The sequence below is a fragment of the Mustela nivalis genome (assembly GCF_964662115.1).
Source record: "Mustela nivalis genome assembly, contig: HAP1_SCAFFOLD_44, whole genome shotgun sequence".
Taxonomy (NCBI): domain Eukaryota; kingdom Metazoa; phylum Chordata; class Mammalia; order Carnivora; family Mustelidae; genus Mustela; species Mustela nivalis.
The window spans coordinates 1,436,495-1,460,325 of NW_028136546.1; the positions used below are offsets into that span (position 1 = coordinate 1,436,495).

At 46.1% G+C, this 23,831-nt stretch overlaps 1 long non-coding RNA gene across 1 annotated transcript in view; it reads left to right on the plus strand.

The window, feature by feature from the left end:
* LOC309856972 overlaps positions 1-18,103 on the plus strand; it is a 31,049-nt gene extending 12,946 nt beyond the window's left edge. The window contains exons 2-3 of the long non-coding RNA XR_014307427.1: positions 14,645-14,764; positions 17,587-18,103. This is a non-coding gene — a long non-coding RNA (uncharacterized lncRNA). The remainder of the gene's footprint in view (positions 1-14,644; positions 14,765-17,586) is intronic.
* Positions 18,104-23,831: the final 5,728 nt, after the last annotated feature.

The window sequence follows — 23,831 nt, forward strand, 5'->3', positions numbered from 1 at the left end:
ACATATCTGATAATGGACATCTACTCTGATTATTTAAAAATGAATAAAAATAAAAAACCTTACTAATAACCAAACAGAGTATCCAATTTTACATGTGAAGGAAATAATGGAAGAGACATGTCACCAAAAGTATATGGATGGCTTATAGGCACTGACAAATTTCTCAACATTTAGACATTAAAGAAATACAAATTAAAATCATAATGAGACATGCTTACATATCTATTAGAATGGCTAAAATTATAAAGGCTAATTGTACTTGGTCTGAGCTAGATTGAGAAGCAACAAAAAATCTAAACTGTTGTTGGCATATATCATGATACAACCACTTTGGAAAATAGTTTGAAAATTTTTTTAAATGCAAAATATGTTGCAGTTACAAAAATAGCCATTTTACTTCTAGGCATTTAACCAAGAGAAACAAGCCCTATGTTCATACAGGGACTTGTATATGAATTTCATAGCAGCTTTATTTTTAAGAATTGAAAACAGTGGAAATGTTCATCAATGTCCATCCATAGAGCAAAGAAAAATTATGATCTATTCATTAAAGAGATTACTATTCAACATCAAAATGAACTATTTACTATTGGAGATTCTCAAAGTAATGATGCTGAGAAAAGAAAAGCCAGGCAATCAATAGTATATACAGTGTCATTCCATGACTATAAAAAATCTAGAAAATACAAATTTATATATAGTCACAGTCATCAAATATATTGGTGTGATTTTAGTGCCTTCTTCTGTGATCCTATAGCTTCCTACACTTGTATCTCTGAGCATTTGTTACACCATGTGAAAATATGAACTCTTTCTCTTTATTCTGTCTTACTAGAATAAGAGTCCTTGAAATTTTATGGACAATTGAACTCTCAGTTATTAGCAGAAATTGTATCACACAGTAAGTTTCCAAATATAAAAGCCAGAGTTTTACAATGACTTCTAAGCTTTACATGATCTAGCCACTCATTTAACCTCTGTGACCTCTTTCCCTGCTACTCTTCAGTCACTCACAGTGGCCTCCTTGCTATTCCTCAGATATGCCAGGCATGATCCAACCTTATGGCCTTCAAGATAGCCAATTCCTTTGTCTGGAGTGACCTTATTGCTGATAGTTCTGGGCAAATTCATCACCTTTCCATACCTTTGTTCAATTGTCAGCTTCATTGTAACTACCCTGATCTTCCTATTAAAAATTTTAACTCCCCATCCCCTGCCTAGCAACCTTGATTTTTCTCACCCTGATCGAGTTTTTCTTTTTCCCCATTGTACTCATCCTTTTTGAATGCACTATGCAATTTTTATTAAGGTTTATAGCTTTGAATTGTCTCACCCATTAAAATAAAAGTTCTACAAAGCCAAGTATTTCATTTACCAGTGTAGTCTGAAGTAATATCTGCCATATAATAGTTCAGTAGACAACTGGTAAATTTCAAAATAAATTAATGTTGAGAATATACTGAATTTCACAAGTCATTTCAATATTTATTTCCAAAAAATAAACTATGTAAAACATACCTTAAATTTACTTTCAAAATATTTTATAGCATATAATGGACAATATACATAAGCCTTAAAGAAACAATCCTATAAATAACCATTTCATACCTACTTAAAAACTACATAATACCACACTCCTAGATCCTCTCTGAACGCTCTAAAATAACCCTAAAGGAAATACATTTTAAAAATAACAGATTTTTTGTCAAATAATTTAATAAAATAAAAGTTTCATTCATCTATGTAGATCATAATAAATGTTTTTAATAAGCATGAAATTATAACTCTGAAGTGTGCTAAAATGAAACCACCTGCTAAGGGTGAGAGAATAAAAATAAACATCATTTTTCCAAATAAGAGGAATTTATTACCTTTGAATCAAAGCATGTGGATTTGTTCAAACTGGCAATAAAGGAATATGGAGACACAAACCATAGAAAGTCATATTTTAGATTTCTAAAAGACTTCGAAGTGAAGAGTATACATTCACTTCTCACTTATTGCTCCTACATATTCATGAATTTGAGAGAAAATATAGGCCCTGTGTGTCTTAGCAACTAATGGGATATTTTTTGATATTTACATGCTTACACATAGTATGTGTTATAGTCTTCTCTTTTACATGCTGTAAAAAGGTTAACCCCTTTTCTGCAGAGATCTGAAAATGTGAAACAGTGCCTGAGTAGCTGAATTCATCTAATTCAAATTTCTTGCAGGTCTAAGACCTATTGTTTTTCACTTGACTGCCTCCTTTTTCATCTGTCAATTGGTTACAAATTCTGGTACTGAAGAGAATACATTGGGGCTGGTGGCTCAGTGTGTTAAAGCCTCTGCCTTCAGTTCAGGTCATGATCTCAGGATCCTGGGATCGAGCTCCACATCGGGACATAATGTAACGACAGATAGTTTATATGGGAGCCCTTTGGGTACTCTGGTGGATGAATGTTTTTAAATTAGTTTTTCATGGACATGGGGAGTTAGAGACGAGAAGGGAGGTGGGGGAAATTGGAAGGGGAGCTGAATCATGAGAGACTATGGACTCTGAAAAAACAATCTGAGGGTTTTGAAGGGGCGGGGGATTTGGAGGTTGGGGTACCAGGTGTTGGGTATCATAGAGGGCACTGCTTGCATGGAGCACTGGGTGTGGTGCAAAAAGAATGAATACTGTTATGCTGAAAATAAATAAAAAATTAATTTAAAAAATATTAGTTTTTCGTAAACTACAAAAAAAAAAAAAAAAAGAAAAGCGCTCCCATTTATAGCGTACACTTTATGGTTCACAAAGCACGTGCCAACAATAAAAATAATAATGGGTTACCGTTACACTTCATAGAAAAGGAGGTACAGGGAAATTGAATGAAAGGGAATAACAAAGTAGGTTCATAAGTCAATCTTCCTTGTAAAAAAATTAACCTGAAAGTGCGTTTCTGCCACCTCTCTCCTGTGTGACATTTTATCGATGGGAGATGGAAAATAAATGGTCTGGTTAACCTTTCCCTCCCCCTCAAAACCCATTATTTGAAAACACAAAAAGGGAAGTGAAGGGAGAAATCCTCCCACTCCCATTCCCACTCACCTCCATAGCCACCTCCTCTTCCAAGAACCTAGCAGACAAGGTGCCAAGAAGTGTTAGGTACCAGCAGTGGTCTCAGATCTCATTCAAGGATCATGGTGAAAGGCATTCAAAGAGATTGTGGGGGCACAGGGATCCAATTAAGGGGGACAAGTTTAAGGTTTGCCTGGTCCCCTAAAAACTAATGGCACTAGAGAAGATGAGCTTTGGGAACTATAGCATAATGGATACAATGTGTAAAAAGCTTCAGTGAGTCATGGTGGGAAGAGGCCAAGAGGGCAGCAAACACAGTCTTAGATGATGTTATTAATAGCACTACAGGCTCTAGATTTCCTGTGGTGGTGTTCTTGGCAAGACCAGCCCGGCCAAAGTGGATACTCTCAACCTGGAACAGAGGGTCTTGGAGATGCCAGCACGTGAGGTATGATGAGAGGGTAAAATGATAGGAGGTGTCCTTTGGAAGGACTGACTCCTTGACTTTAAAAGGGAGAACCCAAATCTGTAGGTGAAATCTTTCTGGCTACAAAGAGGGCCAAGGCCTCCTAAGGTCAAGGTCTCCTCGTCACTTGCAAAGATGTCGAAGAACATATTCAGACATTTCAAAGATGTCCTCATATCATTGGTTCCCACTCTGGAATTCTATCAATAAGGTGAGAGTTCCTCTAGTTGAAAAAGAGATCTAAAAAGACTTCCCTTTCTCATGTAATTTCTGTAACCTCCAGGACACACCCACCTCCCCCTTCCAGCTCTGTAATGAAGCCACAGCTGGTGCCAATTTGTGGAACTCCTTAAAGGCTATTCTCCCTTATATACCCCGGGACCAAGTTCCCATGCTCCCTCACCCGATTTCCTGCACTCACCTCCCACCTGGTGTGTTCACACCTGCAAGTGCCTTTTACCAACCCCTTTGCCAAAAGGCAGCCAGAGTGACCTTTCAAAGACCTATCAGTTCCTGGCATTTGTCTCCATAGAAATCTGCACTGATCTTCTAACAAATTCTCAGTCCTCCAAAGGCACCCATAATCCTCCCATCAGTCTATTCATACCCTCCAACTGACTGATGCCTGTTCTGCCCCATCTCTCTGCCCTTCAACCACACTGCCTCCTTCTTCCTGTGGAGACCTCTCATGGCACCTGCCTCCAAGCACAGGTGATTCCCATTGATGGGAAGACCCTCTTCTCTCCCCCATCTCCCCACTCCAGTTACTCCCACTTATTCGTGAGCTCACAAGCCCCATGGTACACACTCTCCATGCAGCCTGCTCTCTCTTTTCTAGCACTGGCCTCCGTTTCTAGCTGTGGTTGTGTCATGGATGTCCCTCCCCAGCCAGCTTCCAAGCTCTCTTTCCCTTTAGCTCCAACACCTGACACAGTGCCTGGCACGTAGTAAGCCCTGGCTAGCTTCTAAGAGCCTCACTGAGGGACTGAAAGCATTTTAAAAATGTCACCACGTAGGCTCCAAACTGTAGGCAGAAAAAGCTTTGCCTGGATTGACATTTTAGAGACGTATTCATCAAGTTGGATATGTTCACTGACTTTACCTTGTAAAATTAAAAAAAAAAAAAAAGGACCTCTGTATCGCTTCGCATCTACCAAAGGCGCATGTATACTACTAGACCACGTTATGAGCTTAATGGAAGGAGACAAGATGTTTTCGCTAAGAAAATGTATAAGACTGTTGAGGTCAAGTGGGAGGAAACAGTCCGTTTGTTGGAGCATTGCTATCTTACTCTATCACAGCCACTCTTAAAAATCTGACACGGGGTGAGTCAGAATTGTCTGTTGGAGATGAGTTAGATCTGGCTCATGTTCCTACAGACATGAAAGCCACAAACGAAGAAGGAGGCTTTGAAAGCGTGGGTTGAGGAGGCCGTGTGGTTCACTGCGATGAGCTAAGTGCCCAGGGCCACCAGCAGACATGCTAGCCTGTATCCTTCCTTTGTTCTGGGGTCCCTCTTGCACCATGTGGTGAGGCTGGTGGCTGGGAGCAGCTCAGGACAGGACCCGGTGGCATCTTACCTCTCCCACCCTCCTGTGGGCTCCAGTGGGCTCCAGTAGGTCCCAAGGGACAGCCTGCCTTCCTTGCAAAGCCCAGTAGCACTGGGAGCAGAAACTGGGGCCAAAGAGTGAGCACCCTGTTTGACAAGCTGGACCAGCCACCTCTTCTTCAGATGCAGGGGGAGCCCTGGCATGCTGACTCCTCCCTTCTCCCTTTCCCCTTTCCTCTCTTCCTCCCTCTTTCCTTCCCCTCTCTCCTTCCCTGGTGGTGCCCTTTCCCAATGCCCACTTCATCCCTTTTCCTTTCTACATACCTGTCTTCTAGAGTTTCTTCTCTTTCCTCCCCATTACTTCCCTTCATCTGAATCTCCTCTTTGGTCCCTTTGTCCCTGCTCTCTGCTCCTCCTCCCCTTCCCTGGCCCCTGTTCAGCTCCATACTGAATGCAGGCAGAGCTGGACAAACATGCTCACTTGCTAGCTCAGCCACCCTCCAGAGAAGTCACTCTTCGGTGGCCACCTTCCTGACCCCCTGGTCGCTTCTCCACTTGTTCAGATATTGCTCTGAAGTCTGAGGAGGACAGAGCGGGGCTGCCACAGAAGCAGGCCAGAGGAGAAACCAAACCATGTGTCCACACTGTCCCCCAGCACTGCTGCTCTGAGAGCTTTCTGAGTCCTCAAAGGTTAGGATTTAGGGGCTTCTTCAGAACCGGGAGTGAAAACAACCATAGGTCAAAAGAAAAGCTATGGCACCCACAAAAAATAATAATCACAAATGAAAACTATGTTAACTCTGAGTCCCAAAGTCGAAAAATTGCCTTGAATCTGTCACTAGAAAGCACCCAAGGCCTCACTCTCTGGGTTCTTGGTGCCCTGGGAATGGCAGGAGGCTCTGAAAAGCGCGTGGGGGTGCTGAACTATGGGGGCTAGCCTGCCCTCTGGCGGGGGGGGGGTACCTCCTGTGGCGCTGTCCTGGCCTGACCCCCTGCGGACAGGGTGTGGCACAGCGTCTGGGGTGGTCCTGGTGCTCTGGGGTTGGCGGGAGGCTGGGGCCCGACCATCCCACGCCCAGCTCCTGGACCGCGTTTTCTGCTTCAGGTGAGGGCGCGTCGTGGTGTCACTTTACCTGTGAGCAGAGGGTCCTCCAGTGAAGCCATTGGGCGGGGAGGGGCAGCAGGCAGCGGGAACGGGAACAGGACACCGTGGCCTCACGGGCTAGGCTGGAGCATGAGAGTGCAGGGGCAGCGAGTATGGTGGGTCCTGCAGTCCCGAATGGGCTGCAGTACAGCACCCTGGCGCTGTGCGCCCCTCCTTCCCGGCTGGGCAATTAGCAAAGCCCCTTCTCCCGGCCGCCCCCGACCCGCCCCCGCCCCCGCCCCCCTCCCTCCTGAGTCCTCTGAGAGCTCACTTCCAGCTTTGGAAATTAGCAAAGACCCTTCTCTGCGCTGGCCCCGCCCCCTCACTTCTGAGGCCGGAGCCCATGCTGGGGTGCGGGGCTAAGCCCTGGCATGCTGCTGCATTGCCAGCGCCTGCGCTGGGCAGCCGCCTAGCCTGGCTCCCTGAGCGGGTGTCCACGCGCAGCCTGGCTGCCAAAAGATCATCAGTCGTAAACGCCGGCTGCACTCTTGGGTCAGTTTGCTGGCTTCCAGTTTGCGCCCAAAGCCAGGAACCAGCTTCCCCAGCACAGGCCTGGGCTGAGATGCCTGCCTGGGATCTGTCTGAGCAGTCTCCTCCACTCCAGGCAGGGATGGCACTTCAACCTGGATGTTTGGGTTTTTGGTTTGTTTTTTTGGTCATTGGTTATTACATGACCTCCAGGGTAGGTGCTCCACAAAGGGAGTGAAAACAGGACGCCATATATAGCATACAGCCATTCTAGAAAAATAGCTTGGGGTTCTCTCAGGAACGCGGCATTGGTCCTTGCACTATGGTTTAATAGAAAAGGGATTGTGCACCAAGTTACTTAAATGAGCATAGGTTGAAATCGTTTACTGAGAGTAAATATTTTAAATAGTTATATTTTAACTAAATCTATTATCAATCATAAATCTATTACACGAAGGTTACAGGCAATTTAAAAGCAAGAGCACTCTCTTCAGGGTTTTAAATAACCCTTGTCTGTCTTGGCACATGAGAATGCAAAGATAGGAAATGGTTTGTAAAAGATCATATAATAGCTTTTACTAATTCTATTTATTTGACAGACAGAGATCACAAGTAGGCAGAGAGGCAGGCAGAGAGAAAGATGGGGAAGCAGGCTCCCCGTCAAGCAGAGAGCCTGATGAAGGGCTCGATCCCAGGACCCTGAGATCATGACCTGAGCCCAAGGCAGAGGCTTAACACACGGTGCCACCCAGGCGCCCCCAGATGAAATACATTTCTGACTTAGAAACTTCAGATAGAATTTTTTTGTCCATGATGACAACTGAAGAAAATGTGTCATCCCTAAACCTAACCTTAAACCCTACCAACGCTGAAACCTAAGCTGACCTTAAAGCCCAAACTAGAACCCTGAATCCCAAACCTGGAATGGAACCCAAAGCCTGTACCTGAGCCCTGGATCCAAGCCCTGAACCACGAACCCAAACCCTAAACCAGACCTCCAAGTCATGAAACCTGAACCCAAATCTCAGCATGAAGTCAAACCCCAAATTTGACCTTGAACTTTATCCCATAAGCCCTGAGTCTTAAAGCCTAAATCATAAACTTAAAGCCCTAAACTATAACTCTGTTCCCTTGTCCTTCACTCTAAACCCTCACCCTAACACTAAACCCAAAGCCTGATCTAGAACTCTGACTAAAACCTGAACCTGAACCCAAATTCAAACCCTTCACCACACTTTGCATATGCACTTGCCATTGATGGATATTTGCAGTTTCTACCTTTTGATTCTTGTGAACATTGTTTGGGTTGGGGGCTAGGGTTAGGGTCTTGGATTAGGATAGGGTCCAGGCTTGAGACCAAGTTGAGGTCAGAGTGTGGGTCTGCATCAGGGCCATGTTCAGTGACACTGTTTGGGTCAAGGACTGTTTTAATTCCACATTGTTTCCAATTCATTGTTCCTTAGCTATTTGGGGGGAAGTTGGGGGGTATTGGGCTCCATGCAGCTTGAATTTCCGGAATGAAATGGCATCAGCTGGACCCGGGGAGGGAGCAGGACCTTCCACTCAAGGGTGAGCTCCCACAGTCCTGCACTGCCTTGCACCGCCTGCAGATGGCGCCAGACCCCAGCTCCCGCCCTGAGCCCAGGCTGCACAGCCACAGCTGGGACCAGAGCCCCGCCTCTTCAGGACCCACTGTGGAGACTTCTGGAGAATGTGGGGCGCCTCCCACCCTGACAGGACAAGCTGAGGAGGGTGTGGCTCTGCATCCACACTGACCGGACCCGTTGTGGAGGACGCGCCCACACTGGCAGCAGTCCAACCTCCTAAGGACCAGATGCTGGAGGAGCTGAGGAGAAGCCGCCTGAGTGGACTGTCAAGGGGTTCGTGGTCTCAGGACCCCACAGAGAAAGGGAGCCCTATGTAGACACTGGGGCTTCCGTCGTTTTGTGTGAGGAGACGTGGCCTCCTGCTGTGCTGTGCACGGGGCTGTGGGGTCCCCCCTTTCTGGGCTCGGGTGATCCTAGGTCCTCATATGTGTTTGTGTGCTCGCGGATTCGGTTCCTGGGGCTCCTCAGATGGTCTGCAGTCAGGGAGTGTCCGCCTGCTTAGGTGCTTGTGCTCTCCCCACCTCAGCCCTGCGTGGTCCTTCCCGTGTCCACACCCACTCCAGGCTTGCGCCGAGTCCGGAAATTCGGGAGCCAGAGTGAGGACTCTGTAGACGGTTTTGGGGAGAGTAGGTATTTTCCCATTGTGGGTTCTACCCTGAGCACAGTGCCTCCCCATCTCCGTGTTTACCCCTCCCTGTCTGTCGTCATTGTTGCGGGGCTGTCAGATGACAGGTCTGTCACCTTCTTGGTTCAGGGGCCTCCCGGGTATCTTGCTGTCTTGGATGCAGGTGTAAATGAGATCGTTCTCCGCAGTCTCTTTTTGATGGTTCCTTCCGAGCACCTAGGAGTGCCACTAATTTGTGCATATTGATTTTGTTCCTTGCAAGTTCTTGAATTTATTAGTTCAATTGGCCTTAAACTCAATCTGCCAGTTATTTGACCAGTAGCATGGGTTTAATTGGGAAGAGCAGAGAATGGCAGTCTGGGCTGAGCAAGCTAAGGTCCCATCACAGGCAAGTGCGAGAAACAAAGGAGAGTAACATTATTTCATGGAGGAGGAAGAAGTTGGGAAGGGTGCTTGAAGGAATGTCCCTTGGAGAAAGGCAGGGTGATGGAGAATTCTCACCAGCTGAGCTGCAAAGATCCTACAAAAAGTCAGGAGATGAACCTCCAGCTTCCCGTGTGGGGCCTGGAATTGGTGAGTCTCTCCTGTGGGGAATTGCAATGTGGAGTCTGTAATGGGCACTGAGCAGCAGGCGCCCCCTTCCAGCCTCCCCTTCTGGCATCCCCAGTCCACTTTACTGGGGCTTCCCTTCCTGCTTTTGCACAGTTCTAACCAGCTTGTGGTGGAACGTTGTGGAAAAACTGAAATTCCAAATCCACTGCTTCTACTGCACCTGAGATACAGGGGCCCATGATTTAATTCTCCCACGAGTCTCTTGCTAACATGTGTCCTCTCCATGTTGGGTCACCTGGATTTGGGAGGGTTTGGCCTCCATCCCAAAGTCTGATGTTCTCTCTGCTTCCGTGTCATCGTGCTAACATGGATATTTGGAAGATTCATTTCCTCTGTGGTGATTTCAAAGTGCAGTCAGCTTGTTATAGCAGCACAAATACGTGCTGTCTCCACACTCAGATTCCCCAGCCGTCATTTCTTTACCACGTTTGCCACTTCACACGGGATGCTTCAGTGTGTTTGATCCCACACCAGGACAATGTCCTGCAGAACCACCACATAACCTGAAATGAGGAGATCATTACAGAAACCATCCAAGGGATAGTGTTAGGAACCAGGGACATGGCAGGGCTGATCTGAAGACCCCATGGAGAGCTGTCAGGGTGGCTGAGTTGACAGTGGAGGTGAGGGTGAGTGTCTGGCTCTGGCTTTGTGTCCAGGAGTCAGCTCTGTGTGGGTGTGTCCTCAGCTAGGCATGCAGATTTCTGCTCCTCTGAATCCTTTCCGGAGTTCCAAATGGCACAGTTTCCTTCTGGGCAGCAGGCTGAGTCCTCTGGGATTGCCCATGTGTCCCCAAATTGTAGGGCACCTACTGCAAGGCCTTTGGGGTCAGAATCTTGAAAAGCAAACCAAAGGTTATGGTTAGGGACCACAACATGGCAGGCCCGATCTGCCAGCACTCTGTCCATCTTTCTGGGGTAGGGGGCAGTCGAGGGATTTGTTCAGGTTGAGAGTCAAGCTCCAGGTTTGCATCCAGGGGCCTGCTGAATATGGGGCTGTCCAGAGGTAGGAATGCAGATTTCAGTTCCTCTGAATCCTTTCTGGAGTTCCAAATGGCATGGTTCCTTTCAGGGTGGCAGGATGAGTCCTATGGTGTTCCTCACTGTCCCCAATCTCTGAGGCTTTGGAGCCAGGCCGTCGGGGACAGAAAAACACAGGCTGGAGAGCTTTAATGTCAGAAATGTATTTTTGCACAGATCTGGAGGCCAGAAGTTCCAAATCAAGGTGCCAGCAAGGTTGGTCTCCAGTGAGCTTTTTCTTGTTGTTCTATAGATCACTACCTTTTCAACTGTGCACTCTGATGACCTCTTCTCTGTGGGCCCCCAGAGGGGAGGTAGGGGGAGTGCTTTCATGTGTTTCACCCTTATGAGGACACCAGTCCTAGCAGATTAGGACTCCTGTGACCTCACCAAGCCTTCAGTACCTCCTTCTAGGTAGGCCCTATCTCCAGATGCAGTCACACTGGAGATTAGGAATTCTTCATATGACTTTTGTGGGGACACAATTCAGTCCATAACAATTAGTACAGGAGAAAAGCCATGGAGAGAATTCTAGAGGAGTCACACGTTGATGTTATAAGGTAAGTGGGTATAAAAGAGCACCTCTGAAGTCCAATAGGTCATTAGAGCTAGAGGCCGACAGGAAAGTCCTGTACGTGCCACAGTTTTGAGTTTGATGCAAGTGCAACTCTGAAGGGAAGATATTTGGGAGGCCTTGGCCAACCACTACTTCCAGCCAGGGGTGATTCTGGAGGGAGTATCTCTCGGAGTGCTGCCTAGAATCAAGACTTTGGGGTTGGAAAAGTGCCACTTCCAAAGCTGGAGAAGGATGGTGCTGTAAGTTACTTGAAGAGTACTGTTCTGGGAGATAGGAGATCTGGGGTGTCTTCTTTGTTCTGCTGCTGACCAGATGTGAAAATGCAGATTAACTCCCTAACCATCTCAGTTCTACCACCATGTGCTGCTGTCATGTGTCCCAAGCCCCAGAGTTAGTTTGATCCATAAGCAGAAGCCAGTCTTTTAGTTCCCAATCTCTTAATCGGGCTGATCGTCACAATATATAGTGGACACGTGACAGCCACCGGGGAGAAGTAAGGGTTGTCTTCCCCTCAGGGAGAGTGGAAAAGCTCTAGGAGAGGGCATACCCGTAGACCAAAGGCAGCCAGTGCTGGGGAGTGGAGCCACGGGGAAGAGTGTGCTGATGACAGCCTTGTGGAGGGAGGGCAGAAAGAGCCACCACCATGACACTTGAGTTACAGATCGAGCTTGGGGATAGAGAAGGGATCAGGGCATGGTAGAGCAGCAGCTGGCAAAGTGATTCTATTGAGCTTAAGCTCATAGTGCCTTAGCGAATTAGAATGGGAAATGCCTTGCTATTGTCTGTGACTCTGTGATTGTGTGAGTATGAGTGACAGAGTGGGGACAAAGAGAGAGGGAGAGAGAATACATTAAATTTTAAAGAAGGACAATAAGGGACGCCTGGGTAGCTTACTCAGTTAAGCATCTACCTTTGGTTCAGGTCATGATCCCAGGGTCCTGGGATTGGATCCCATACCAGGCTCTAGTGGGGGGCCTGCCTTCCCTCTGCCTGCAGCTCCCCTTGCTTGTGATCTCTCTCTTCCTCTGTAACAAATAATAGTAAAAAATAAACAAGGGCGATACGTTATGTTTACTTTTGTTTCTGATGCCAGACATGGGTTCAGAGGATTGAAGAGGGAGATCCAAGGAGCTAGCCTCTCAAGAGGAGTGAATACCTAGTCACTGGTAAGACCCCTGGTCCTGCAATACAATATGGCTCCTGTGATCTGGGTCCTGTTAAATGCCCCTCGCCATCCTTCACCCGATAGTTTGATTCTTCATTGCGTTCAGTGTGGGGAACTGGGAGAAGCTATGACACTTGGCCCTTTGTGGAGGAATGTTAGTAGTATAAATAGCAATAGTTATCAGTTCTGGAGCACTTCCATGACTCTGCTGCAGGCACTCTGCTGTGACCTGGGTTTATAGCAGTGAGATAAACATAGAAATAGATGTGGGCTCTGTTCCCAAGAATCTGAAACCCACTATTCTCCTTGTCCCCTTCCCATTCTGTCTTCTTCAGCCCTTGTGCAATCCCACCAAGCAGGAAGCTTGCTTCTCCCCTTCCCTCTCCTGCTCCCCCTGCTTGTGCTCTCATTCTCTCTCTCTGACATGCAAATAAATCAAATGTTTTAAAAAATTATAAAAAAGGCAAAACAAATAACCATTTTTGGAGAGTGATTTTCTGAATGCAGTTATGGGCAGTGCTGGGTACTGAAGAAGACGCTCTGCTGACCAGAGGAGTGGGGAAATTACAGAACAAATTCCACAGGTCATTGAATATATCACATTCATCACCCCACCCATAGCACTCATTAATCTCTAGCCCAGCCAATATGTTGGTTATAAAAATGAGCTTTCTCCAAACTGACAGGAAGTTCTCGTTTTAGCAATGTAAATCATTCTGATCTTTATCACTAATGTGATCTAATCCTGTCTAGTAAAGAAACTTGAGAGTTCTATATCTCTGTAAGCATTTAAGAAAAACAATGGACTCTACTCTAATTACTTTTTAACTAACTTGACTTGCCAAAGGAAGGAGAAAGTAAATATCAGAAATCTTACCACTAAGCACAAGTTGCAAGTTATACCTGCCAAAATGTGGTTCAAAATATAAGTAACCAGTCTCCTTAGAAGCCTTTTACCTTCTTATATCTGTTATGTTGGGTAAATGAGTAGTTACTAGAATACAGCTGGCTCAGTGATCACAATTCAGCTTACCCTCAGAAATATAAATAGATTACATGTTTAGCCCGGTAACTGGACACTGATATAGAATTATTCACTGGCTGATTCCTAGATCAGAAACCACAAAAAAATTTTCTTTTTTATGGAAGTATGGCTGTTACAATAGTCTCACCTGTACCTCATAGTGATTGACTTAACTACTCTATACGTTACAACTCTAGATGTAACATTTTAATAAAACAACAATATCTTTGATGGTATCATGGAAATGTAAGTGCCTTGTGCACTTTTCTTAATGTGTATAATTACCTAAACATCATAGTAAGTAAATCAAGGCCATTGTCAAGCTTCCGTCAAGGAGAGTCCTTAACTAGAGGGATTTCCCATTGCTCTCAGGATGATAACCTCTGAGTTACAGGTTCCGTTAGTTGGCCACACACATTTGGAGCCTTGTGGACTTTCTGACAGCTGAGCAGCATATCTGTTTCAAGCATTGTGATCCCTGTTCTTACTGCAAGAGTGACAGTTGTCACTTTTCCTTTGACCCCTGTCTTTAGGAAAGTGTCTGACTCAGAAAGTCGAGTCAGTACCCCCCAAAAATATTTTCAGGAGAACCACCTCAAAGATGATCACCTGAGATACTGTCAAGAAAAAAAAAAAAACTGAAATTCTAAGCAACATCCATAAAAAGTATTTTCATGTTGATAAGGAAAGATTTTCCCCTAAATACCAGAGAGGCTCCATGAAAGTGAGATTTTTACCTATTTTGTTCACCGTGTCACCAGTCCCTAGAAGAGCGCCTAAGACATCACTCAAGATTAGGTTGCTTTGAATGAATCAAATGAATGAATGAACTGTAGCCTTTGATAGTGAGGTAGTTTATGGTCCTTAGGCAAGAGATGTGATTTGTGTTGGGATTTCAAGAATGGGAGGTGCCGAAGAGAAAATTGAGAAGCTAAATGTGAAAATATGCAATTTACTGACTGGAGTAGTTCTGAATATATTTCAAACATAATTAAACTATGGCTGTGGGTCTATATGCGTTTTCATAATTTTCCCTTGAAAATGTGAGGCATACAGATGTCATCTCCAATGAATTCTCCTTGTCCGTATACAGAATCACCAAAAAAAAAAAAAAAAAAAAAGGCATTCTGACAGTCTTCAGACCATCCACTCCAGGATTGTGACTCTTTCTTCTCCATGTTCTTTCTGACATCATGGACTTTCAGGTTGACCTCTCTCATCTTGGGTCCCACTCTCATTAGCTGTAGAAGTCATGCGATGTTTGTGATGTGAGGGTGGCAATACTCTCTGACTTTTGGTTACAATATGTCTTTGAAAGCCAGTGTTTATTCTGCTTTTACAGCATTTCTCCATTTGAATTGGCCACCTTTTAAGTGGTCATTAGCCACATGTGGCTACTAGCCATGGGACTTGGACAGCAGAGGTGTGGAAAGTCCGCACATTCTTCCACTCAAAGGATATTGTGAGTTATGCTACATCTTTTTTTTTGAAGTGCCTTTTTTAGATATTTAAATTCAATTAGCCATTAGATAGTACATCATTGGTTTCAGAGAATTCAGTAACTCATCAGTTGTGGATAACCCTTGGTGCTCATCACATCACGTGTCCTCCTTAATGCCTATCACCCAGTTTCTCCATGTCTCCCACTCCCCTCCCCCCCCAGCAACTCTCAGTTTGTTTCCTATAGTTAAAGGTGCCTCATGGCTTGTCTCCCTTTCTGATGACTCCCATTCAGATTTCCCTCCCTTCCCTCTGATCCTCTGTACTACATCTTAATCTCAACAGTCAAGCAGTGGTAGTAATTCAGTCATGGAGTCATGCATATTCTAAATCTGATGAGGTGGATTCCCATACTGCCTTTGTCTCTTCTAGAGCGCTTACATTTGTTATATTATTGCTGCTGTGTTCATGTTTCTCGTTCACTGAATGTCTGATAAAAGAATTAGTAAAATGTGTGACTGCAGAAAATACAATGGTCATGGATGATGAAGACTTTCTCCTTGACCAGACTCGAGTCAAGTTCCTCTGAGTCCTCTTTCTGTCTAGCCTTGACCTTAGGCTCCGCCCACTTAGCCCAGTTTTAGCAAGAAATCTGCTTGGTCATTTTTCAGCAATCTTCTATCCTACTCTTGATATCTGATCAAATTCCTTATCTCTCACCCCTGGTATCTTACCACTTTTTTTTTTTTAAGATTTATTTATTTTGACAGAGAGAGAGCCTGAGCAGGGGGAATAGCAGAGGGAGAGAGAGAACCAGACTCCCCACTGAGCAGCAAGCCCAATGCCAGGCTTGATCCTGGGATCAGATCATGACCAAGCCAAAGCCAGAGATTTAACCAACTAAGCCACCCAGGTGCTTCAGTATCTATAACCCTTAATATCTGATCCAATCCCTTATTCCCAGGGCACCTGGTTGGTGCAGCTGGTTGTACGTTTGACTCTTGGTTTCTACTCTGGTCATGATCTCACGGTCCTGAGATTAAGCCTCACCTCAGGCTCTATGCTCAGTGAAGAGTCTGATTAAAATTCTCTTTCCCTCTCCCTCTACCCCTACCCCTGCTCCCTCTCTCTAAAATGTATTAATAAGTCTTTTAAAAAATTCCTTATCCCCTGATCTCAATAGTTTATGACCCTAGCCTTCCTTCAACAATATTACTGTCCAGATGGTTTAGCCAGAATCCCTTCATCCTTACCCTTGATGTTCCATCTTAATTTTACATTCAGTGATCCCCACCATGCTCTTTAGCTGTAAATCTCCATTTGTCTGAGCTGAGCCAGATTTCTCTCCCATACTATACAATAAAATCTCATCATAGTAGCATCCCTTGAATAAAATCTTCCTTACTCTCTTTAATGGGTGTCACAATATTTTTTTTTCTTTAACAGTCAGGAGGGTGCTAATGGAGTACCATGACAAAAGGCCTAACTTCCTATAATGGACATTTCCTTGGTTTACCTGACAAATACTCTTTCTCTCTTCTAAGGAAAATTTCCGGTTCTCAGTATAACTGCCAACTGGCCCAGGGGTGGACAAGTGAGGCAGATGAGACCAAAATGAAAATTCTGTTGAGACACTGGACCTTGAGGATTCAAGCCAAGGACATAAAAGTGTTGGTACTCCATTATTCTGATGGTCCGTTAACTCTTGCTTTTTTGGTTCCTGTGTCTATCACTGCCCCTGCCTTTTTGAAGATAATGACCATTCATCTGAGTACACGGTTCACAGAATCCCTTTGCAGTGGCCCATGCGGGCCAAGGTAGTAGAGCATAATAGATCTCTGTAAGTTTTTAAAAAATGTCTTTGTCCCTGTTGCCCATGGCCATTAAAGACCAAAGGTCGGGCGTAGGGGGATATTGGAAAAGGTGAAGTTATAGTTACTCACTGATTTTTTGATTGGTAGAGAGAAAGCAACACCTACATACAGGGCCAGTGGGTGAGTGGAGGAAACATCTTTGGCTCTAGGAGGAATGGGGGAAGGAGAAATATTAATAATCTTTGTCTTTGGAACTGCCCCTGAAGACTTCCCCACACAGGAAAATGACCTAGCGTGACTCTCCTATACTTCGGCAAGCCCCTTAAATTTAACTGACATCTAGATCTGATACTCCCTGCTGGATAACTCTGATCATTATTGGATTGTTACTTATTTTATTTTAAAATTATTTTTAAAGAAAATTTTAATCTAAATACAATTAATTAACATATAATACTAGTTTCAGACATACAGGTTAGTGATTCATCAGTCTTTTGTAACACCCAGTGCTCACTGTATCACATGCCTTCCTTAATGTCCATCACCCAGTTACCCCATCCAGCCATCCCTCTCCCCTCCAAGAACCCTCAGTTTGTTTACTGTGATTAAGAGTCTCTTCTGAGGGGTACCTGGCTGGCTCAGTGGGTTAAAGCCTCTGCCTTCAACTCAGGTTATGATCTCAGGGTCCTGGGATCGAGCCCCACATCAGGTTCTCTGCTCCCTGGGGAGTCTGCATCCTCCTCTCTCGCTCTTCCTGCCTCTCTGCCTACTTGTGATCTCTGTTTGTCAAATAAGTAAATAAAAATCTTTTTTTTTTAAAGTCTCTTCTGGTTTGTCTTCCTCTTTGACTTCATCTTGTTTTATTTTTTTCCTTTACTCCCCTATGATTCTGGTTTGTTTCTTGAACTCCACATATGAGTGAGATCATATGATAATTGTCTTTCTCTGACTGACTTATTTCGCTTGGCATAATACCCTCTACTTTCACCCCTGTCATTGCAAATAATTGCCATTTATTTTAACTCGACAGAGAAGGCCACTAGAAACAGCAGGTGATGGCCCCAGCTCCTGTTCCTCCATGCAGAACATCTGTCAACACCTGTGGACATCTTTTCCTCCCCCCATTCCTATGAATGTTGCTCAGTTGTTACATGGCATGGACAAATGCTGTTGGCTGGTGGCATGGACACACTGGACAAGCTTGGCCTTTGGTAAAACAAAGACTGGCTTCAATTACTCAAACTGAAACAGGAATGCTTGGATGAACAAGCCTGCCAGGAAGTCCCACTGGAGGTACTCAACCTGTGCCCCTTCCCTCCTTGGACCAAGAACCTGAACTTGAGAGATGAATGGCTTATCCAAGGTTATGGCAAGGTTACACAGAGCTGAAACTAGACACAGGTGTACATGCCTATTGATCAAGGCTGGCTGAGAAATCGAACTGCCTCAAATCTTGATTCTTTTTGCCACTTCTTATTCTCTGACCCTGTTTTTCATAGTTTAGGATGTAGGAATAATAAAAATATCAGCTAATGGGGTATCCTGACTTTTTGATGTTTTAGTTCTTGTCAGACATTTACCATAATGCTTAGCACATGGATATGTGTGTGCACACACGTGCACATGCATGACACTCAAAAAATTGTTCCCTGATATTAACTTTATCAGTGCACTTTGCATCCACCACCAATTGGCTGTTTTGTCACAAACTGATTAAAGCAGAACTGTCAAGTGAGGAACTTCAAAGCCAAAGCATTAAGTGCTTTGAAAAACCAGCACCTGGGAGGATTTGTCTCAGCATCTGTGATTAGAAGGCAGCAAAAAGAGACTTTGGGGACACAGTTCACCCCTTCATGAAGCAGCCATTCAGAACTTTCTCCAAAGGGCTAATGCCTAATCTTCCAAAGACCAGCAAGAACAAGCTTATGGTCTGTTAAAATCAGATTTTTAAAAGATTTTTATTTATTTATTTGAGAGAGAGAGAGAGAGTGAGAGAGAGAGCATGAGAGGGGAGAAGGTCAGAGGGAGAAGCGGACTCCCCATGAAGCTGGGAGCCTGATGCAGTCCTTGATCCTGGGACTCCAGAATCAAAATCAGTTTGATTGACTCAATACAGTCAGGGAGGACAGTCCTCAGGAGTCACAGAATGCTGGTTGCCATGAGGGAGGAGTCTTTTACAAAGTCTGGGCTCTCACAGAAGGAGTCTGAAGCACGTGTATGGAAAGCAGAGGTCAGTTCTGGATTAGAAGCTCTTTCTGAGGGGAAATGAGTAGAAGCAGGGATTAACCAGGACTTGGGCTCTGCTTTATTCAGTTCAAGTTGCTGCAACAAATGATGACAGACTGGGTGGCTGAAACAGCAAAACATGTACTATTCCTTGCAGTTCTAGAGACTGAGAAGTCCAAAAGCAAGATCCTGGGAGATCTGATATCTAGCAAGAGACTGCTTCATTATCTACAAATGCCCATATTTCTGTTGTAGACTTGCATGGATGACAGCTGGCAGAACAATCTCTCAGGTCGTTTCTCAGAAGTGCTTTTATCTCATTCACAAGTGTTCCAATCTCATGACCTCACCACCTCTCAAAGCCCATACCTCCTGATGGCACTCCTTGAGGGTCAGGGCTTCAACATCTGAATTGGGACAAGACACAAACATTCAGTCCATTAGCAAGTGTTGTCATGAGGACAGCATAGCTTATCAACTGGGTATCCCCAGGAATCCATGGGACTAGCAAAGCAGAATCTGGGGGTGTCACTGGTAGGAAAGCAGGAGGTCCCCAAGAGACAGTCCTCATAGCATTTTACAGAGACAGCAGGACCCTTGAGAAACAATAGTTTCCGTGACCCATACACCAGCCTTTATCTATGCCTGTCCTCCCTGCTGGATTCACAGCAAGCCTACTTCTTTCTTTTCCAGTACAAATGGATTTCCACTCTCTGAATCCTGATGAATTTTTGCTCTTTTGCAGTTAGTAGGTTGTCCCTCAGGATTCTGCATGTCTGGATTTGCAATCGTGGAAACTGCCAAAGGTCTAGGGACCTGCATGGCAGAACCCGGCCTCTACCACTATTGCCCAAGGTAGGAACTCTGGTCCCTTGAGCGTCCTGTGCTGCTGTCAAAGGTCTGTGTGCATTGGCTTATTGTTTTTTTTTTTTTTTAATGTAATTGCTTATACGTGTGTTTCATCATGCTCAAGTGGCCTTTCTGTGAAAAAGTGGCCAAGCTACACCTAGAAGTCACTGAAGAAAGTTCTAAGAACTCCTGGTTAGTATGAGGCTAGAGAGAGAGAGAAAGAGAGAAAAGAAATCTGCCTCTCTGCATTTTGCAAGTCCCTGGGCAAAATCTGTTGGCTGTGCACTCCTCACACGAAGATTCCAGGCAGGGAGACCCTCCTGAGCCTCATCTCCCTGAGTTCTTCTTCCAGGAGCAATCCCTAGTTTGAGACCAGGGTTAGCGAAAATAGAGCAGCAAAGCAGGGTCCAGAAGGAAGGACTGCCACAGACCATGGAGCACCAGGGGGACAGGCTGGTACCTCCTCACAGTTGGGGTACAAATGGGCTCAGCTCAGCAGGTATAGGGGTGCCCTTGGCCCCTCTGGTGGGCTTTGCAGTGCCCCAATCTCAGGAAGAAAATAGGCTGGCTCAGGTGACATATTTTTGACTGGGAAGGAGCTGACAGCAATGGAAATAAACAAGTAGGGAATGATGTTGGAAAGTTGGAGGGTTTGTCCTTTATATCTCAGCTTTCTCTCCTATCTTCCCTTGCTCTGTAGTGTGTTATCAAAGAAGTTTTTGGCATGATATTCCTGTTCACTGATTAACTCTTGAGCTGTGTCTTTTCTGCTGTTCAGCTCATCTGGTGAATTCTTTTACTGTAAAAAGTATCTTGCCCTTGCAAGGGCAATGGCAAGACCTGAGAAATCCCAGAGATTTCAGCTTGCCACCCAGAAGGAAACCAGGCTATTTGGAATGCTGGAAAGGATTCAGAGTAGGGGAAATCGTCTTGGACATCTGAGACCACCCCCACATTCAGCGGTCCACTGGACACAAACCCAGACCTTGATACTGATCCTGAACCATGCTCTCAACTCAGACCCCTGTGATCCTCGCCACAGTGCTTTCAGATCAGTGCAGCCATGCCCATAGGCACAAACTCTTAAGCCTAGATTCTGTCCTGAGAGGTGTGTCCCCGACGGCCTGGCTCCAAAGCCTCAGAGATTGGGGACAGTGAGGAACACCATAAAACTCACCCTGCCACCCTGAAAGGAACCATGCCATTTGGAACTCCAGAAAGGATTCAGAGGAACTGAAATCTGCATTCCTACCTCTGGACACCCCCATATTCAGCAGGCCACTGGATGCAAACCTGGAGCTTGACACTCACCCTGAACAAATCCCTCGACTGCTTCCTCCCCCAGAAAGATGGACAGAGTGCTGGCAGATCGGGCCTGCCATGTGGTGGGCCCTAACCATAACCTTTGGTTTGGTTCGGTTCTCAGGATTGTGACCCCAAAGGCCTTGCAGTAGGTGCCCTACAATTTGGGGACACATGGGCAATCCCAGAGGACTCAGCCTGCTGCCCAGAAGGAAACTGTGCCATTTAGAACTCCGGAAAGGATTCAGAGGAGCAGAAATCTGCATGCCTAGCTGAGGACACCCCCACACAGAGCTGACTCCTGGACACAAAGCCAGAGCCAGACACTCACCCTCACCTCCACTGTCAACTCAGCCACCCTGACAGCTCTCCATGGGGTCTTCAGGTCACTCCTGCCATGTCCCTGGTTCCTAACACTTACCCTTGGATGGGTTCTGTAATGATGTCCTCATTTCAGGTTATGTGGTGGTTCTGCAGGACATTGTCCTGGTGTGGGATCAAACACACTGAAGCATCCCGTGTGAAGTGGCAAACGTGGTAACGAAATGACGGCTGGGGAATCTGAGTGTGGAGACAGCACGTATTTGTGCTGCTATAACAAGCTGACTGCACTTTGAAATCACCACAGAGGAAATGAATCTTCCAAACAACCATGTTAGCACGACGACACGGAAGCAGAGAGAACATCAGACTTTGGGATGGAGGCCAAGCCCTCCCAGATCCAGGTCACCCAACATGGAGAGGACACATGTTAGCAAGAGACTCGTGGGAGAATTAAATCATGGGCCACTGTATCTCAGGTGCAGTAGAAGCAGTGGATTTGGAATTTCAGTTTTTCCACAACTTTCCACCACAAGCTGGTTAGAACTGTGCAAAAGCAGGAAGGGAAGCCCCAGTAAAGTGGACTGGGGATGCCAGAAGTGGAGGCTGGAAGGGGGCGCCTGCTGCTCAGTGCCCATTACAGACTCCACATTGCAATTCCCCACAGGAGAGACTCACCAATTCCAGGCCCCACACGGGAAGCTGGAGGTTCATCTCCTGACTTTCTGTAGGAGCTTTGCAGCTCAGCTGGTGAGAATTCTCCATCACCCTGCCTTTCTCCAAGGGACTTTCCTTCAAGCACCCTTCCCAACTTCTTCCTCCTCCATGAAATAATGTTACTCTCCTTTGTTTCTCGCACTTGCCTGTGATGGGACCTTAGCTTGCTCAGCCCAGACTGCCATTCTCTGCTCTTCCCAATTAAATCCATGCTGCTGGTCAAATAACTGGCAGATTGAGTTTAAGGCCAATCGAACAAATAAATTCAAGATCTTGCAAGGAACAAAATCAATATGCACAAATTAGTGGCACTCCTAGGTGCTCGGAAGGAACCATCAAAAAGAGACTGCGGAGAACGATCTCATTTACACCTGCATCCAAGACAGCAAGATACCTGGGAGGCCCCTGAACCAAGAAGGTGACAGACCTGTCCTCTGACAGCCCTGCAACAATGACGACAGACAGGGAGGGGTACACACGGAGATGGGGAGGCACTGTGCTCAGGGTAGAACCCACACTGGGAAAATACCTACTCTCCCCAAAACCGTCTACAGAGTCCTCACTCTGGCTCCCGAATTTCTGGACTCGGCGCAAGCCTGGAGTGGGTGTGGACACGGGAAGGACCCCGCAGGGCTGAGGTGGGGAGAGCACAAGCACCAAAGAAGGCTGACGCTCCCTGACTGCAGACCATCTGAGGAGCCCCAGAAACCGAATCCGCGAGCACACAAACACAGACGAGGTCCTAGGATCACCCGAGCCCAGAAAGGGGGGACCCCACAGCCCCGTGCACAGCACAGCAGGAGGCCACGTCTCCTCACACAAAACGACGGAAGCCCCAGTGTCTACACAGGGCGCCCTTCCTCTGTGGGGTCCTGAGACCACGAACCCCTTGACAGTCCACTCAGGGGGCTTCTCCTCAGCTCCTCCAGCATCTGGTCCTTAGGAGGTTGGACTGCTGCCAGTGTGGGCGTGTCCTCCACAACGGGTCCGGTCAGTGTGGATGCAGAGCCACACCCTCCTCAGCTTGTCCTGTCAGGGTGGGAGGCGCCCCACATTCTCCAGAAGTCTCCACAGTGGGTCCTGAAGAGGCGGGGCTCTGGTCCCAGCTGTGGCTGTGCAGCCTGGGCTCAGGGCGGGAGCTGGGGTCTGGCGCCCTCTGCAGGCGGTGCAAGGCAGTGCAGGACTGTGGGAGCTCACCCTTGAGTGGAAGGTCCTGCTCCCTCCCCGGGTCCAGCTGATGCCATTTCATTCCGGAAATTCAAGCTGCATGGAGCCCAATACCCCCCAACTTCCCCCCAAATAGCTAAGGAACAATGAATTGGAAACAATGTGGAATTACAACAGTCCTTGACCCAAACAGTGTCACTGAACATGGCCCTGATGCAGACCCACACTCTGACCTCAACTTGGTCTCAAGCCTGGACCCTACCCTAATCCAAGACCCTAACCCTAGCCCCCAACCCAAACAATGTTCACAAAAATCAAAAGGTAGAAACTGCAAATATCCATCAATGGCAAGTGCATATGCAAAGTGTGGTGAAGGGTTTGAATTTGGGTTCAGGTTCAGGTTTTAGTCAGAGTTCTAGATCAGGCTTTGGGTTTAGTGTTAGGGTGAGGGTTTAGAGTGAAGGACAAGGGAACAGAGTTATAGTTTAGGGCTTTAAGTTTATGATTTAGGCTTTAAGACTCAGGGCTTATGGGATAAAGTTCAGGGTCAAATTTGGGGTTTGACTTCATGCTGAGATTTGGGTTCAGGTTTCATGACTTGGAGGTCTGGTTTAGGGTTTGGGTTCGTGGTTCAGGGCTTGGATCCAGGGCTCAGGTACAGGCTTTGGGTTCCATTCCAGGTTTGGGATTCAG